The sequence below is a fragment of the Octopus bimaculoides genome, chromosome 1, assembly GCF_046866305.1.
Source record: "Octopus bimaculoides isolate indiv1 chromosome 1, ASM4686630v1, whole genome shotgun sequence".
In the NCBI taxonomy this organism is placed as follows: Eukaryota; Metazoa; Mollusca; class Cephalopoda; order Octopoda; family Octopodidae; genus Octopus; species Octopus bimaculoides.
This window is the reverse complement of record NC_142928.1, coordinates 134,183,772-134,203,041: the sequence shown is the minus strand read 5'-3', so window position 1 is coordinate 134,203,041 and position 19,270 is coordinate 134,183,772. Positions and strand designations below refer to the sequence as shown.

General features: G+C 39.3%; 1 protein-coding gene across 1 annotated transcript in view; it reads right to left on the bottom strand.

Annotated features, from left to right (window-relative positions):
- Nucleotides 1-15,111, bottom strand: part of LOC106870290 (paladin) — a 137,693-nt gene extending 122,582 nt beyond the window's left edge. The window contains exon 1 of the mRNA XM_014916313.3: nt 14,959-15,111. The gene's annotated coding sequence lies outside the window, so the exon portion shown is untranslated. The remainder of the gene's footprint in view (nt 1-14,958) is intronic.
- Between the last annotated feature and the right edge of the window lie 4,159 nt (nt 15,112-19,270).

The following is a 19,270-nucleotide window of genomic DNA, read 5'->3' as shown; positions in this document are numbered from 1 at the left end:
AAATTTATTAATACATTGACAAGACCTACAATTGTTTCAATTCGTCGCTTATAGTATAAAATCAATAAAATCTAATTTATTTAAATCAATTTGGTTAATTATTATAAGACAGGATATCATCAGGGAAGAACGTACAAAGAAATTTATGTACATCATATTGAAAACATAATGAAAATCATTAAATAAGCAAACAGGAAAAATACAGTGTACCATTAAAATCAATACATAATATAAAAATATATAGTCATAAAAATAGTTGTATATATATATATATATATATATATATACACCATACACACATACATACATACATACATACATACATACATACCTACATACATACATACATACATACAAAACATACATACAAATAGACTATTTCTCAAGTATATTTCCTCCCGGCCCCTCTTCAAAATACCTTTCAATTTCTCTACCTACTCACCTATTATCTGTCTGTTTATCTATCTATCTGTCTTGTCTATCTATCTATTTATCTATCTATCTATCTATCTACCTACCCATATATCTATCTATCTATCTATTTATCTATCTATCTATCTATCTATCTATCTATCTATCTATCTATCTATCTATCTATCTATCTATCTATCTATCTATCTGTTTGTCTGTCTATCTGTCTGTCTCTATCTATCTACCTACCCACCTATCTATCTATCTATCTGACTGTCTGTCTGTCTACCTATCTATCAATTTATCACCAGCTCCCTAACGGGTTTCAAACCAGCCTGGCTGTCAACAGATGGTGAGTACAGACACAGGGAGAAACATATATAACTAATTTGCTATTTCAATATGTAGAGTCTGCACTCTTATTTATTATTTCGTTTTCGTCATGGCCGTTGCCTGTATCGCCATCATTATCGTCATCATCATCATTGGCATCATCAACATCAGCCATTATCATAAGAATCAGCTCCCTCACCATCGTCGTTGTCTTTATCGTCACCATTATCATCATCATCATGAACTTGGAGATTGCCCTTCACAACTGTTAACATCAACCCCATCGCCACCAGCCATTGTTTTTCATGCTATAATCATCATCATCATCATCATCATCATCATCATCATCATCATCATCATCATCACCATCATCATCATCATCATCGGCGGTGGCGGCGGTAGTGGCGAGTTAACTAGGAAGCCTGTGCGCAGCCTTTTGACTTCATGGGAAAAAACAGCCAAATCTCCCTCACGTCACACACAACCGTCCGTTTAACAGAGATGAATACATTAGACATTGTGGTCACAGTTATGCAGAAGAGGCGGAAGTTGTCACGGTTGGATGTCCTTTCATAATGACTGACGGCTGACCTGGGTTAAACAACAGCAAAACGCATTAGGAAGAATTGTCTGGAGCCAAGACACTTGCCTAAGTCATAAAACCGAAACAGACGAGCGACTGCGCACGCGCATCTGTGTGTGAGCAGGGGGCTGTAAAGATATTTTAAGGAGGTTGATTATCCCATCTGTCAACAGTTTGATCCCGTAACCCATTAAGTGTTATGATACACGTGGACGTATCACTGTAGATATTGCAGCCAGCAGATATATCTATGGACTAGCAGTATAGCCCGGTGCTGCCCGGGATTAAGCTAGGATTACTAAGTGATCAAGTGCTTTATTTCAAACCAAAATAAGTAACATCGACATCAGATTTGAGCGAAATCCGTTGAAATTGGTTTGGCTGAAAATGGTTTGCTGGCAATTTGATTGGGAAATCCCAAAAGGAATCAGTTTATTGGTTATTTCCTCTCATTGACTGGTTTTTTTTGTTGTTTTTTTAAAGTTGCATTAGAGATCTGCATAGGAGAAGGTTGATCTGAAGGTTTGCATTGGGGATCTGGATTGGAGTAACTTAGGAAAACTTACTAACAGCTTTAACCAAAAAATAAGGGGCCTGTCCTTTGTAGGTTAACTCTAACCCTAATCCTAACCCTAACCCTTTTGGGTAAAGTCTCCTTATGTCTGTACCGTGTGTGTGTTTGTTTGTGTGTGTGTGTGTGTGTGTGTGTGTGTGTGTGTGTGTGTGTGTGTGTGTGTGTGTGTGTGTACGAAGAGAGTAACAAGAAGTATTCACATCTGTTTTAAAGTTGCACACGATACGGCTTAAAACCTGTAGTTTAACTAAAGTTTATCTTAGGTTTTCTCTCCAATACACGCTGTGTCGTACACCTACGCACACTAACACGTAGACACACACCTACACACATACATACATTTTATATACATATATATATAAACATACGCGCATGCATACATACGTGCATACATACATACATACATACATACATACATACATATGTATATACATTATTCTGTCTTAAAGTAACCGTTTATTGCTGCAATTAAAAATTGCTCTCACCGACTTATCTCATATAATCTACCCTACACATCTAGTTTTTTATAACTTATTAATCTAGCCATGAAAGTGTGTGTGTGTGTGTGTGTGTGTGTGTGTGTGTGTGTGTGTGTGTGTGTGTGTGTGTGTGTGTGTGTGTGTTTAAGGAGCGGAATAGATTAGATCAGTCTCATAAGCTTAAATTTCGTCCAACAGTAGATTAGATTTCTCGACAACTAAACACTCACTTTCTTTGGTCCCTTATTCAACAGCTGTTTCTAAACCGCACGAAACCCCCAATAAACACCAAATAATTGACAATAGCAACGATGACGATGACGACCACGACGACGACGATGATGCTAATGATGAATAGTGAAGGCGGCGAAGATGATGATGATGATGATGAGGTGGAGGAGGAGAACTAGGGGCTGGCTAGTAGGGGAGGATCTCTATTGACTAGACATAAGACAAGATTTCGTTTGTGTTGGCCCCTGTTAATGTCCTTATCGAGAAAAAAAACCCTGATCAAAGGCTCTTCAGCTGTGATCATACGGTCATTTCTATATTTATAACTACGTTCGTATGTTCTTTTGTTTAAAGACGGTTAGATTACAATATACGAGAGATTTCGTCGGTGTTTCTAACGTGTCGAGCAACCATGTAGTGGCTTTTATCCATTCCCAATACGTTACTAACAATAACTGTATCAACGTCGATGACGAAGAATAAAACGAAATCAACCAAGGAGTGTTTGAACACATTTTTTGGTCTGTTTAGATCAATGCTTCCCAAAGTGGGTATTACTGTCCCTTAGGGGCCAGTGGAAAATTTTATATAGGTACTGGAGACAAAGGAAGTGATGGGGAGCAATAGGTGCATCTGCGCAGTTTCTATAGTCTTAGTTTCTTCTTCTTCTTCTTCTTCTTCTTCTTCTTCTTCTTCTTCTTCTTCTTCTTCTTCTTCTTCTTCTTCTTCTTCTTCTTCTTCTTCTCTCTCTCTCTCTCTCTCTCTCTCTCTCTCTCTCTCTCTCTCTTTCCCTATGTATATATATATATATGTGTGTGTGTGTGTGTGTGCGTGTGTATATATTGTTGTTGTTGGCACTCCGTTGCTTACGACGTCGAGGGTTCCAGTTGATCCGATCAACGGAACAGCCTGCTCGTGAAATTAACGTGCAAGTGGCTGAGCACTCCACAGACACGTGTACCCTTAATGTAGTTCTCGGGTATATTCAGCGTGACACAGAGTGACAAGGCTGACCCTTTGAATTACAGGCACAACAGAAACAGGAAGTAAGAGTGAGAGAAAGTTGTGGTGAAAGAGTACAGCAAGGTTCGCCACCATCTCCTGCCGGAGCCTCGTGGAGCTTTATGTGTTTTCGCTCAATAAACACTCACAACGCCCGGTCTGGGAATCGAAACCGCGATCCTATGACCGCGAGCCCTATGACCGCGAGCCCTATGACCGCGATCCTATGACCGCGAACCCTAAGCACTGGGCCATTGCGCCTCCACGTGTGTATATATACACATATATATATATGCATATATGTGTACAGGACGTCACCAACAGTAAACAACATGAAATACGAAAACAAATGAGTTAAATACGCAAATAACGAGAGAAAAGAATGGAAAACAAGACAAGTAATACAAAAAATACAAAGAACGACCCTTCATCGGTCTAAGATTAAGTTTGAGGATCTGATCAAAGACTTTGCAATTCAAAAAAGTAGGAGGAAACTTTTCAAATATAAAGTTTTCCCTCTTACTGTTTTATTTCGTTTTGAAAAATGAAAATTTATTTTATGGTTTGTTATTGTTTATATGTTGAATTACATAATCTTTTAAGTGCTTGGGGCCTCAATGGGTCCTTAATCCGGTCCTGCCTAGGAGTAAGAGTACTTATATTCGAGCGGTGTAGTGGTAAGTAATCACCCGCATCAAATTAGTACCTGCGACTAAATTACATTGGCCTAATACATACATTAAAAATGTGAGGGCAGGAGTTAAAGGATAGCAAGAGAGTGTTGAAAAAATATAAGACCCCCTGGAGGTCTATATGAACAAAGATGTAAGTAGGGGGTACACACTAGTATTTTATGGGTCCATGAATAAATTTTGCTTGTAGATGTATTTATTGCAAGAAACAACGAAGTTTCTTTCTTTCACGTTTTACGTGGTTCAACATGTTTCTGATCACTGAAATATGTTCTTTCGCGGAGTGCTATTGCAAAACCTATACAAGTGAACGTGAGAAAAAATAAAATAGGAAATTTAAAAGAATAATGTATTTACATATGCATGTATGTATGTATGTATGTATGTATGTATGTATGTATGTATGTATTATGTATGTATGTATGAAGTGGAGGCACAATGGCCCAGTGGTTAGGGCAGCGGACTCGCGGTCATAGGATCGCCGTTTCGATTCCCAGACCGGGCGTTGTGAGTGATTATTGAGCGAAAACACCTAAAGCTCCACGAGGCTCCGGCAGGGGATGGTGGCGAACCCTGCTGTACTCTTTCACCACAACTTTCTCTCACTCTTACTTCCTGTTTCTGTTGTGCCTGTAATTCAAAGGGTCAGCCTTGTCACACTGTGTCACGCTGAATATCCCCGAAAACTACGCTAAGGGTACACGTGTCTGTGGAGTGCTCAGCCACTTGCACGTTAATTCCACGAGCAGGCTGTTCCGTTGATCGGATCAACTGGAACCTACGTCGTCGTAATCGACGGAGTGCCAACCATGTATGTATGTAGGTAGGTAGGTATACGAATGTTTATGCGTGTGTGTGCATGCATGCGTGTGTGTGTGCATGCATGCGCGTATGTTTATATATATATAATGTGTGTGTGTGTTTGTGTGTGCGTACGTATAAAAGAAGCATCTATAGAACTAGTTTGTAAATATGGAATAACTATGGAGGTTCATCAGAATGAAATAGCAATTAAAGGGATACAAAGGTAAAAAAAAATGGTTGAGAACCACTGGTGTAAGTAAAAGAAAGAAGGGTGGGGGCGTCAGTTAAAGAATTGGAAAAGCACTGATCTAATTGGATGATGACACCATGACGTCGTCCGAAGATGTGTCCAGTTAAAGTGTAAATGACTGAGTATTCCACAATTATATGTATCATTATATGTATCCTCAGGTATGACCAGCATGACGAATGAGACTCTGTGTGTGTGTGTGTGTGTGTGTGTGTGTGTGTGTGAGAGAGAGAGAGAGAGAGAGAGAGAGAGAGAGAGAGATAGACAGCTACCCGTTTGAATTACAGGTAAAGCACATCCAATGAACTTCAACAGTTTTTGCGTGCTTTATTTCACTCAGGTGACTTGGGCTGACCGAGGCTTTCGTTTACCTTTTATTTGTTCCGGTCATTGGATTGCAGCCATGCTGGGACACCGCCTTGGAAGGTTTTTAGTCGAACAAATTTTTCTATAATTCTGGTACCTAACCTTTCAGAATCCTTTTGCCGAACCTCTAAGTTACGAGGACGTAAATAAACCAACACTGGTTGTCAAGTGTTCATACACATACACACACACGTATGTATGTATGTATGTATGTATGTATGTATGTATGTATGCATACATGCATGCATGTATGTATGTATGTATGTATATATGTATGTATGTATGTACAATGAGCTTTCACAGAGTTTCAGTATACGAAATTCACTCACAAGGTATTGGACTGCCGGAGCGGGGTGCTAGAGCAGAAGACACTTGTCCAGGGTGCTACGCTGTGGGACTGAACCCGAAACCACATGGTTGCAAAGCGAAGCTTCTTAATCACACAGTCAAACCAGTGCATTAGTAATATTTAGTAAAAAAAAAAAAGAAAGAAAAAATCCAAAACGTCACGGAACGAAATTGAACCCGGAACTTCGAGAACAATGAAGCGAAATTCTCAACCGCTCGACTACGCCCCTTGCGAGAAATGATATACTTTCTCTACAAGGCCATTTCAAACTACGTCCATCTATTTTGTCTGATTTGTATGTATGTTTTATCAATCTAACATCTGTGAACTTAAGGTTTCCGGTTGTTGAAGGTGGGGTTGGTGGTGGTAGTCACAGGAAGACTTTGACATGTTTCAGTCCGGCAGCAAAGAACAAACATGTCAAGAAAAAAAGTGTCTCATTCAAAATTTGTTTACATCCTTTCTGCATAACATATACAACTCGTAGACAACATATATTCTACATATTCTTTTTATTGTTTTACTTGTTTCAGTCATTTGATTGCGGCCATGCTGGAGCATCGCCTTTAGCTGAATAAATCGACCCCCAGGACTTCTTTCTAAGCCTAGTACTTATGCCATCGGTCGCTTGTGCCGAACCGCTAAGTTACTGGACGTAAACACACCAACATCGGTTGTCAAGCGATGGTGGGAGGACAAACACAGACACAAATACATACTCTTTACTCTTTTACTTGTTTCAGTCATTTGACTGCGGCCATGCTGGAGCAACGCCCTTAGTCGAGCAAATCGACCCCAGGACTTATTCTTTGTAAGCCTAGTACTTATTCTATCGGTCTTTTTTGCCTAACCGCTAAGTTACGGGGACGTAAACACACCAGCATCGGTTGTCAAGCGATGTTGGGGGGGACAAACACAGACACACAAAACATATACACACACATACATATATATATACATATATACGACAGGCTTCTTTCAGTTTCCGTCTACCAAATCCACTCACATACGTATATATATATATATATATATATATATATATATATATATATATATATATACGACGGGCTTCTTTCAGCTTCCGTCTATATATATATATATATATATATATATATATATATATATATATATATATATATATACATATATATATCATTATCTTGTACTTGTTTCAGACATTTCACTGCAGCCATGCTGGAGCACCGATTATCAAGCTACGGTGGGGGACAAACACAAGCACACACACAAGCTTCTATCAAGATTCCGTCTACCAAATCCACTCACAAGGATTTGGTCATCCTAGGGCTATAATAGAAGATACTTGCTTAAAGTGCCACGCAGTGGGACTGAACCCGTAACCATGTGGTTAGGAAGCAAACTTCTCACTACATAGCCAGTCCTAAAACTAACATCTGTCTCTTCGCTAAAATGTCGACTTTTTAACCACAGTTCTAGGAATGTTTCTTTTACGTCAAGGTTTAGTAATAATTTGCTAATATGGAAAAGAACAGAAAAAGCAAAAACAGGAAATATGTCATGAAGCCGGGGGAGTGGTGATATTTAATGGAATGGAAGTTAATTTCTGTTGTTATTGTTTAGCTCTAAACGAGCAAATCTTTGATGAAAAACATTGCTGTCATGATCATCCCATTTTATTCAGGTGATTTGAAGTGCATGACTATATAATCCAATGTGTCCTTCCTTCCCTTTTCTCTTAGTTTTCGATTTTTATGGGGAGGGTCGATGATTGTGGGCGATTTGAAAATCTTGCTGCTATTTCTAGTAGGTCGAGAAATAACAGCCACACATACGTAGATGTATATAGCTGCTATATTCATTAAAAGGTTAATATAACAGCTGTACAAGGCTGCAAACTGGTAGAATCGTTAGCACGCCGGGCAAAATGCTTAGCGGCATTTTGTTTGTCTTTACGTTGAGTTCAGATTCCGCCGAGGTCGACTTTGTCTTTCGGGATCGATAAATTAAGTACCAGTTGCGTACGGAGGTCAATCTAATCGACTGGCCCCCTCCTCAAAAATTTTGGGCCTTGTGCCTAGAGTAGAAAAGAATCGTTAGTACGCCGGGAAAAATGCAAAGCGGCATTTCGTTTGTCTTTACGTTCTGAGTGCAAATTCCGCCCAGGTCGACTTTGCTTTTCGTGATTTTGGGGCCGATAAAATAAGTACCAGTTGAACATTGGAATCGATGTAATTGACTTAACCTCGACATCCCGTAATTGCTGGTCTTGTGCCAAAATTTGAAACCAAAATAACAGCTATGTAGTCATGATGGCTGCAACTTGATTTTGATCTATGCCATCGCTTGACTCTCTTTTTAAATAAGAGCAACGGGGATGTGGACTTCTAGTCCAGCTAGGGACCTACACTCTTTTGTACAGATGTGGTAACATGAGAGCCTCATTCAGCAACTTCCACCCACTCTGGCACATGCCTTCGTTCCATCTTCGAATTTTTCATTGAGTATTTTGCCTTTCTCAGCTACGGCCAACTATGATATGCAAACGATAATACATACATACATACATACATACATACTTACATACAAATGAAATAACAAGCGCGGGAAGACAAGATCTCGGATCTTCCCACTCCCAGCAATGGATGAAAAACTGACAACAAAGATCAGAAAGTCATGATCCAGACAGAAGTATAGGACCAGGAGGAGAAAGGACGAAGATCAAAAGCTGTTGAGTTAGTAGTATCCCAGGGAGTTTGAATCAAATGGGATCTTCCCAATAGGAAGATTGATGGATGGATCTATGGGAAATAGAACATTTCTGCATTTCCTTCCATCACGACACCAACATATCTGCACAGGTGAAGAATAACGGGCGTGGAGAGGAACAACAGTGTAGGTTTTGACAGGAGAAGGGCACTTTGGGGTACATCTTGTCAGGTTGTCAAACATCAGTCACTCAAGGAGATAGCAAGATTTCTTATTTCTTTATTGCCCACAAGGGGCTAAACATAGAGGGGACAAACAAGGACAGACAAAGGGATTAAGTCGATTACATCGACGCCAGTGCGTAACTGGTACTTAATTTATCGACCCCGAAAGGATGAAAGGCAAAGTTGACCTCGGCGCAATTTGAACTCAGAACGTAACGGCAAACGAAATACCGCTAAGCATTTCGCCCGGCGTGCTAACGTTTCTGCCAGCTTGCCACCTTATAGAGATAGTAAGGTTTCTATGACAAGGTGCTTATGGTACTCCAACACCCTGAACAGAGAAGATACAAGAAACACCATACACAGGAAAAAAGACCCATACCATCTATCAAGTTTGCGAAGAAGATAGAAAAGCCGTCAGCTACAGTTGTAGAAGAGTAAATGTTCTTAAGGAGAACAAATAATAATATACCACCATCGGGTGTTATGAGAGTGGGCCTGGGAGGAAGGTTACAAGCTGGATGTGATCCAGTTATCTGACGTGGCAAAGTTTATCTTGATCGAACTTACAGCCCCCAACGAAGAAGAGTACAATCAATCCTTTGAACAGAAGAGTTCCGAATAGCAGAGCCTTTTGCAGGAAGAAAGGACGGCAAGCGTGGCTATTCCCAGTCATAATCGAATTTTGAAGATCCCCCTGCTCAGCAGACATGGAGAATACTAACAGCCATTAAAATGAGGGGGGAAAGAGAAGACAGCTACTACTCGGTCGGTCCATAGATGAAGGTGCGTGGCTAAGTGGTTAGGGTATTCAGCTGACGATCGTAAGATCGTGAGTTCGATACCTGGCGGCGCGTTTTGTCAATGAGCAAGACACTTTATTTCACGCTGTTTTAGTCCACAGAGCTAGCAAAAATGAGTAGTACCTGTATTTCAAAGGGGCCAGCCTTGTTACATTCTGTGTCCACTTTCACCCTCCGCAAAACATCCCAAATTTTATTTAATTTGCTTTGCGGGAAGGACTGCTTCAACGAAGTCGCGTATTGTCCTTGCCTTCGAAATGCGGAGTAGATGAAACAGGGACAACTGACGAAGGGGTATACTCTTTATGTTGCATGTCTCGTTTCTCTGTTTGTTTTTTTCATTGTTCGAAAAAAGTTTGTTTTCTATGTTAACGTTTTTTTTTTTTTTTTTTTTGATGTCCTGTACCCATATATGCATGTATGTATACATAGAGATGTAGGTATGTACATATATTTATGGATATACGATGATCCTCTGGAGGACATTCGTCCTCAGCCGCCTGGATTACTGCTCACAGCTGTGGTCACCCACCAGTCTGAAATTAACAGCAGACCTTGAAGCAATCCAGAGGAGATTCACAAAGAAGATTGTCTCTTTGCAACTGCTCAGCTACTGGGAAAGGCTGAAACAGCTAAGACTCTACTCCCTGGAGAGAAGGCGGGAGAGGTATGCAGTAATATACATCTGGAAGATCCTGGAAGGAATTGTGCCAAATTTTGGCATTGAAAGCTACACCAATGCCAGAACGGGACGACACTGCATAGTGCCAAAAATCCCAGCAATGCCATCGCGCTTCAGGACCAGTTACTGCAACAGCTTGGGATTCAGGGGCCCACGGCTTTTTGATATTCTCCCAAAGAGCCTGAGGAATCTGCACAAAATAGATGTAGGAGTTTTTAAATCAAAGCTGGACCTCTTCCTATCGAGAGTCCCAGATGAACCTACCTCGCGGCAGGAGGTGCAAATGAGGGTTACTAAATCAAACTCCATTCTTCACCAAGTGCCACATATTGTAAGAGGCTCCCTGTAATAACAGTGTAGCAACACGGTGGTGCATCAGCATGGCCGCAGCTCTAAGCTGAAACTTTAAAAAAAAATTTTTTAAATACGCATATATATATATATATATATATATATATATATATATATATATATATATATATATATATATCTTACACATATTTTATTTATTTATATATATATATATATATATATCTTACACATATTTTATATATATATAAATATATATATATAAGTCAATGAGTGGAAATCGAACCGGTGAGTGTGTTAATTAATAAGGCATTAAAACAGAATGACTCACCAGATACAATAAAATATACTTCAACACACGAATTCACTTAAAGAATCTTGCAAACCAAATACAAAAACGAAATGTGTGTGTGTGTGTGTGTGTGTGTGTGTGTGTGTGTGTGTGTGTGTGTGTGTGTGTGTGTGTGTGTGTGTGTGTGTGTGTGTGTGTGTGTGTGTAACCTTTAGACCGACAAAATATTTTTTGCACGAATCAAGGAGTATATTTTGTCGGACTAACGATTATCATTCTCACACTTATTTCTAAGTTCTTTATCCTAAGTAACAGGATATAGCTTCTTTGAACTTGTCTACTCCGCCCTGGAATACACACTTAAATCGAGGGGGTCTAGGAGCCTATATAAGTACTTTGGAGTATGTAGAATGGATGCACTTTGTGCAGCATGTTTAATTTACACATGTAGTGCATGTGTAAATGTAGTGTCTACGTATTGTGCGTGCGTGTGATGTATTATTACTATGTACAGGGTGTCCACAAAGTCTGGATACATGGGGATTAACACATACTTTAAGAAATTATTATTTCTTACATTTAATTGTTTATGTTATGATTTTATTTACTCCATGTACCCAGACCTTGTGAACACCCTGTGAATCTATAACGTACTATGGTGAGTGTGTGTGTGAAAGAGAGAGAGAGAGAGAGAGAGAGAGAGAGAGAGAGAGAGAGAGAGACTATGTGTGCGTCTTTTATTTTAGTCAAGTGGTAAGGGAAGGGTCCAGGCTCCTTCTAAGACAGGCAGAAGGATGCGAAGAAGTTATCCTTAAACCTGATGCTTGACTTAAATGCTTGCAACGAAGTGAACTCTGCTAAATATCATTATAGATCATTTCCCAATACACATTAACAAACGCAAAAAAAAACAACACATAGCCACAAGCATGGCTGTGTGGTTAAGAAGTTCGCTGTACAACCATGTGGTTTCGGGTTCAGTCCGACTGCGCGGCGCCTTATGCAAGTATCCTTTTCTATAACTCCGAGCCGACCAGAGCCTTGCGAATGAATTTGGTAGATGGAAACTGTGTGGAAGCCCAACGCATGTATGTAGCTATCTATCTATCTAGCTAGCTAGCTAGCTAACTAGATAGATAGATAGATAGATAGATAGATAGATAGATAGATAGATAGATAGATAGATAGATAAATAGATAGATAGATAGATAGATAGATAGATAGATAGATAGATAGATAGATAGGTAGGTAGGTAGATAGATAGATAACTAGATAGATAGATAGATAGATAGATAGATAGATAGATAGATAGATAGATAGATAGATAGATAGATAGATATGTATGCGTGCGCGCGTCTGAATTTTAAGTTTGTATCTTCACCACCAGCGCTTGACAATCAGTACTGCTTTGTTTACGTTTACTTAATCCAGTAATTCGGTAGAATAACCAATAGGATAAGTAGCAGACTTGTTCGACTAAAACCCTTCAGTGCGGTGCCCCAGCATAGTCGCAGTCCAATGACTAAAACAAGCAGAAGATAAAAGATTAAGATAAACATAAACGCGTATAAACTATCAGATGTCAGGCTTATATACTACTGAACACACACGCACACACACACATCACTCGATCACCCTGTCAACATCATACAAGTTAATAATGGAGACTGTGTGGTCGGTCGACCTGCTAGAAATAGTAGCCAAGTTTTCCTCCGATCACAACGTACCGTCTTAACAACTAAGAGAGGACTTAACAGGATCACATAGTTCTGAGATTTACACTATGACAAGAATTCCCCCAAGAAAAAAACCTGATGGTCACGGTTGGAATGCTTTAGATCATACGTCTTGCTCGATCGGAGTCGACTTCAAAGTTAAACAACTACGTTAATATATCAGGCTCTCTCTACACGTTTGTCAAAAAAAAAACTCACGTGAAAAATAAAAACATACATTTGATGATGTACTTGCTATAAACACACACACACACACACATACATACATATATATATAGGAATCTTGCATCCTGCATATATATATATAATTTGCGTGTATACATATATATATATATATATATATATATATATATATATATATATATATATATATATATATATATATATATATATATATATACATATATATATATATATACATACACAAACATATACATACATGTATATACTCACGCGCACACATTTACACTCACATACACATAAATACATACAAACACACGCATGCATACATACATATACGCACGCAGACGTACGTGCTCGCAGCATGCACAAAAACGCGCGCACACACACATACGCGTATACACACGCAGTATATACAGAAACATATATATGCACATAGACACACATACATACACACACATATACACGCACACATACTCACACACTCGCACGTGCGCACTTCAATGTTTTCACTTTAGATCCCGTTGCTGAAGTCCCTGTTGTTTCCATTAAGCAACTGTGAGGTTAAATTACCCTAAATGTGGATGTTTAACCCCTCATTTGTCAACTCTCGTGAAATCTACACAAAGGCGTTTGATAATATTGATAGCAGTAATGTACTGAGGTCCATTACACCATTTTACTCCTTCCTTCAGAACCTGTTTTGTGAGAGTCAACAAAGGAAGCTTCTACCTAATCACTCCATGCGCTAGAAACAACAGCCAAACTTCCTACCATCTTTAAAAAAGGACACGGGATAATGTAGTCTTAGGTACATTTCACTGTTTTGTTTTGTTTTTACCGGAAGGTCACGATTGGAAAGCATTTAAACGTAAGTGTATGCTCCATTAGCGTTTATCTAGAGCTAAACAAAAAAGAAGTGGTTTTGTACAAGATCAGAGGAAGAGGTAAGCGCCTTCGGAGCTGAGGTTTCGATTCCCTGCGGAAGTCGAGTCGCTTTCCCATGACTTACTAATGACATTGAGAAAGGCATGACCGTCACGCAGTCTGATTCCCCTTCCCTACAATTTTGGCAGGCTTTGTGATTAAACAAGGCAGACGTGTACTGACTGATGGGGTCGGTTCAAATAGGTGACTGTGCCCGTAGAGGGTGGCAAACTCCCTGCCAGACTAATAAATAATCCGTTATTTGTTTTCGATTCGTTGTGAGAACAATGCAGCTTTCTTCACTTATGTCCCTAAGGTTCTTGAGAAAGTAGTCAAACTTCCTACAAGTTTCATTTGTTCTGCAACTAAATTAATTTTAATTCTGACTATAATTATCAATTATGATAAGATTACATTAACAATGTATTACATTTTTAAATATGATTAACTCTTTCCTTTTTCATATTTTTTTTAATACAATACTAATTAATAATTAATATTGAATTACAATGTGGAGGTATATATTCACTTGAATCAACCGTTTTATGTCATGGGTAACTTCTCTTATCGATCACGAAGAAATAAAGTAGATTCCCCACACACAAACACTTTCAACAGGATTTACGTAAGGAACTGAGATAAAAGAAAACAAATTATGAATTTTGTTCGTTCAATGCTCAAATATCTCAAACAGTTTTAAATTTTTATATATATGTAAGAATAACAACATTGGTAACAATAGCAAGAAGAGAGCAACAGCGATTATCATAAACAAAACAATAGCAGTGACAATAACAAACGTAACAAAGCAAACTGCAAACAGAAAATGAAAAAAGGGTTGCTCGCTAGCATCCCATTTACAATTGTCAAAATACACGATGGAAGTAAGTTACACATAAGTAACAAATATATATGTGTGTGTGTATATATTGACCTAAAGAACAAGAATATTTAGGAAAGAAAACGTATAGTTTTATATTAATTGAATTTCATAATAGTGAATACGATGCTTGATATCAACAATAAAACCAAAAGGCCGGACTCACCTTCGTAGGGATATATGTGTGTATATGTATATAGATAAATATATATAACCAAAGTTGTCAAAATAACCTGTCGATAGACGTTTATATTAGTATTTTTTTAAGCTTAGTTTTCCACGTGGCTTTTGCTACTACTACTAATACTACAAATAAACTAGAAACAAGGTTTGACAATAAGTTATATAGGAAGTTACAGACCGGTTGGTAGGTAGGGGGTGAGAATTAGTAGAGAGGAAGCGAGAAAGTGAGAGAGAGAGAGAGTTGAAGTAGAAGAGGAGAAAAATCAAAAAAGAACCAGGGAAAGGAGGAGAAGACGAGGGTAAAACAAGGGGAACCTAAATGGTGGTAGCGGAAGACATAATGAAGTTGGGGCGGTGAGGGAGTGTATGTTAGCAGGCAAGGTGACTAAGGGGTCCATATGTATGATGTACTACAGCGATTGCTGAGGGAGAATGAGAGGGAAAGGGGACTCTTGAGTAGGAAGTGGATATAAACGAAGGGGGCTGGGAGGGACCCGACATGCTCCCAGCTCTACCCTCTGTTGAAAAATACAGCGTTTTTTTAGGGGTAAAGGAGGGGAAGGCAAGCTGGGGCGGGTAGCCTTGTGTGCGTGCGTGCGTGTGTGTGTGCGTGTGCGTGTGCGTGTGTGTGTGTGCGTGTGCGTGTGTGTGTGTGTGTGTGCGTGCGGGGAAGAGGGTAGTGTCAAAAAATGGTTAGAAAGTAATGTGGAGAGAAGGGGGAATTATTCGAAAAGGGGTATGTAGTTGTGTGGGGGGGGGGAGTTGATAGTTTGGAGAGGGTGGCATAAACGCGAACTGTGGTTTAAGTATAAATACAGTAGCGGGTTCTTGAGGAAGATTTTGTCGACTAATCGCTTGGATAATCTCCGTTAAACGAAGTTTTCTAATTCATTATATATATTGTATGCAAGACCTTCCCGTATTTTGTAATTAGTATGCAGAACGTGCCACTCATGTCGAGGTGGGATGGTAATGTAGGCGACGAAAGAGAAGTGGTGACAGTAATGAGCCTCTCTCTCTCTCCCCCTCTCTCTCTTTCTCTCTCTTCTGTGTGTTTTAGGTTTATGATTCCGCTGGAGAAGTCTAAGTATTAGTGTGTCTATGGATACTTATAGTTATGGGTGTGTATATATATATGTAAGCGTATGTTGTAAGGGTGAGAGAGTGTCGTAGGTGAGTATGTGTTGTTGTTGTGTGTGTGTGTGTATGTGTGTGTGCTTGGTGCCGGGTGGGGGACATCATATGTGAGTGAATGAGATGGGTAACCCGATAACACGCTTCCGGAAGGTTTTCTGAATAACTCAGCTTTTGCAGCCGGCAACGGCAATAATATATATGTGTGTGTTAATGTGTTTCTGTATATGTAAACACATACACACACACATACACATATATATGTAAATATATATATATACACACACACACAGATATATATACACAAATGTATTTGCGTGGTTAACTGTAATTATACATATATATACACACACACATAAACGCACAGTTATATACACAAATACACGCACAAATACACACACTTATACATACATACATACATACATACATACATACATACATACATACACACATACATACATACATACATACATAAATACATACATACATACATACATACATACATACATACATACATACATACAACGGATATACTGAAATGTTCCGAAACAAAACATTTTCAAAATGGAAAATATATTGGTTGAATTCTTTGTGCAGACAAAAAACAGCATTATTACTGAAAAGAAAATGCTACGATGAAATAAAGACACGGGTTTAAGGTTTGAGCTTAGAGTTAGTGTTAGGATTTAAGGTTTAGAGTTGGCTTCAAGATTAGAAAGTTGGTTTAGGGTTAGAGTATGGGTTTAGAGTTAGGGTTTTAAGGTTTGGGTTTAGGTATAGGTTTAGGGTTCAGAGTTAGGGTTGGGGGTTAAGGTTATGATTATGTTGATGAAACTTCATTTATGGTTTTAAAACTTTATAAAATTTTCGGTTTGAAACAAGTAGCTGCTATTTCACAACGATGAATGTTTTAGATATCACACGATACACTCTTTACTCTTTTACTGTCTTTTACTCTTTTACTTGTTTCAGTCATTTGATGCGGCCATGCTGGAGCACTGCCTTTAGTCGATCAAATCGATCCCAGGACCTATTCTTTGTAAGCCTAGTACTTATTCTATAGGTCTCTTTTGCCGAATGGCTAAGTTACGGGGACGTAAACACACCAGCATCGGTTGTCAAGCGATATTGGGGGGGGGGGGACAAAGACAGACACACACACACATATATATATATACATTTACATATATACAACGGGCTTCTTTCAGTTTCCGTCTACCAAATCCACTCACAAGGCTTTGGTTGGCCCGAGGCTATAGTAGAAGACACCTGCCCAAGGTGCCACGCAGTGGGACTGAACCTGGAACCATGTGGTTGGTAAGCAAGCTACTTACCACACTCCTGCGGTGTGTTTTTTTGTGGTGGTGGGGGGTTCTGAATGCCCTTCTTTTCTAAAAGCGTTCCATTTGTGACCATTCTGTAAGTTTTTTTCTTATGGGATCATATTAGAGTTTAGCACTCTCCCATGGAGTGGAGAGCACTGAACTGTAATTGTTCCAACTTTAGATAGCCATAAATGGAAGATGACCTAATGTAATGTTACACAGCATGCACCAAATTTTTGTTGTTTCATTTACTCTTTCGGATGTAACAACAGTTTTAACATAACAGATGGTTAGTATGATGCAGGAAAAGAAAAGTAATACTGTGCTCGTGGCTCTGCCCGCTAACCACAGTGACTTGGAGGTCGCCAGCTTCCTGAACATGGCAAGATGTTTCGTGTTCAGAGTCAGGAAAGAGTTGGTCGACACTAGCGAGGACGTGTCATATGTGGCCAAAAGAAACATTCTCAGCTATCAGGGGTCGTCAAGATAGCCGAGTTCGTCAAGCATGTCCAAAGCATTATCAACAACACCAGTGGGTCAATAAGGGTCACTGTGCAGCTCAAGGTGACCACTATCAAACATGTGGTGCATGAGAACATTAGTTACAAGTCTAACGGGATGAGAAGTGGCCACTTCATGTTCGTAAAATGAACAGAAGAAATGGCGGGTGGCTCTACACGTATCCTCTGGGGGTACCCACATTAATGCGAACCAAATTTCTGTCGTTTGTATGGTCCTGAGTGTTGTGAGTGACGAAAGCCATGTTATGCCGCTTCACTTCTCACAGGCCTTCAGGGCTAAGGCCACCGCCTACATCAAGGTACTGAACACTGTAGTCAGATTCTTGATCAAGGAGTGGCTCAGAGAAGGTACTACGCATACCAACAAGGCCCTACTCTCTTCACGTATGGCCCTCATGACCCAGAAGTGACAAACCAAGTACTTTCGTGGTCATATTCTCTCCTAACAAATGGCCTCCTAACTCTCCAGATTTGAAATCCCCAGGCGTTGCCAAGGAGACCAACCAGTGGTTTTACTACACCAAGGACTCTTTGAAAACTGTCATCGTAGACCATGATGGACAATATGAACAAGATCCAGTAAGGCGGCGAACTGACAGAATCGTTAGCTTGCCGGACAAAATACTTTGCGGTATTTCGTTCGTCTTTACGTTCTAAGTTCAAATTCTGCCGAAGTCGACTTTGCCTTTCATCCTTTCAGTTGAACACTGGGGTCCATGTAATCGACTTACCCCCTACACCGAAATTGCTGGCCTTATGCCAAAATTTGAAACTAATATGAACGAGATCCAACTGATCCATGCATGCAGCCGTCTCCATGGCCTCATCGAGGACGAAACTGAAGTTGATAGCTGTTTTATTAAATTATCTGTTACCTTATCGTCAAATCTAACCGAACTTTGAACCATTTTTCTGAAAATATTTTGTTTTATATCTATTTAATATTTGTTTGTCTTTTTATATTTTATTTTGCTTTCAATCACCAGGTCCGCCCTCAATGTACATGTGCGTGCTTGTTTGTGTATGTGCTTGAATGCATGTATGTATGCATGTTTGTGAATTTATGTGTACTTGTATGTACATACGCACAATATAACACATAAATAATTCTATATAATTCAAACGCTATAAATGATGTATGGGACAATAAGACTCGGCATGACTTTACGATTTAAAGGATGGTGAACAAAACAAGATGCTTCCTACACAACCTTGCTACCAAGCAGGTGGCCGGTCAAAATGAACTCTAAACGAGAAAAAGAAAACATAAATTCATGCATACATACATACAAACAGACAGACATGTATGATGGTT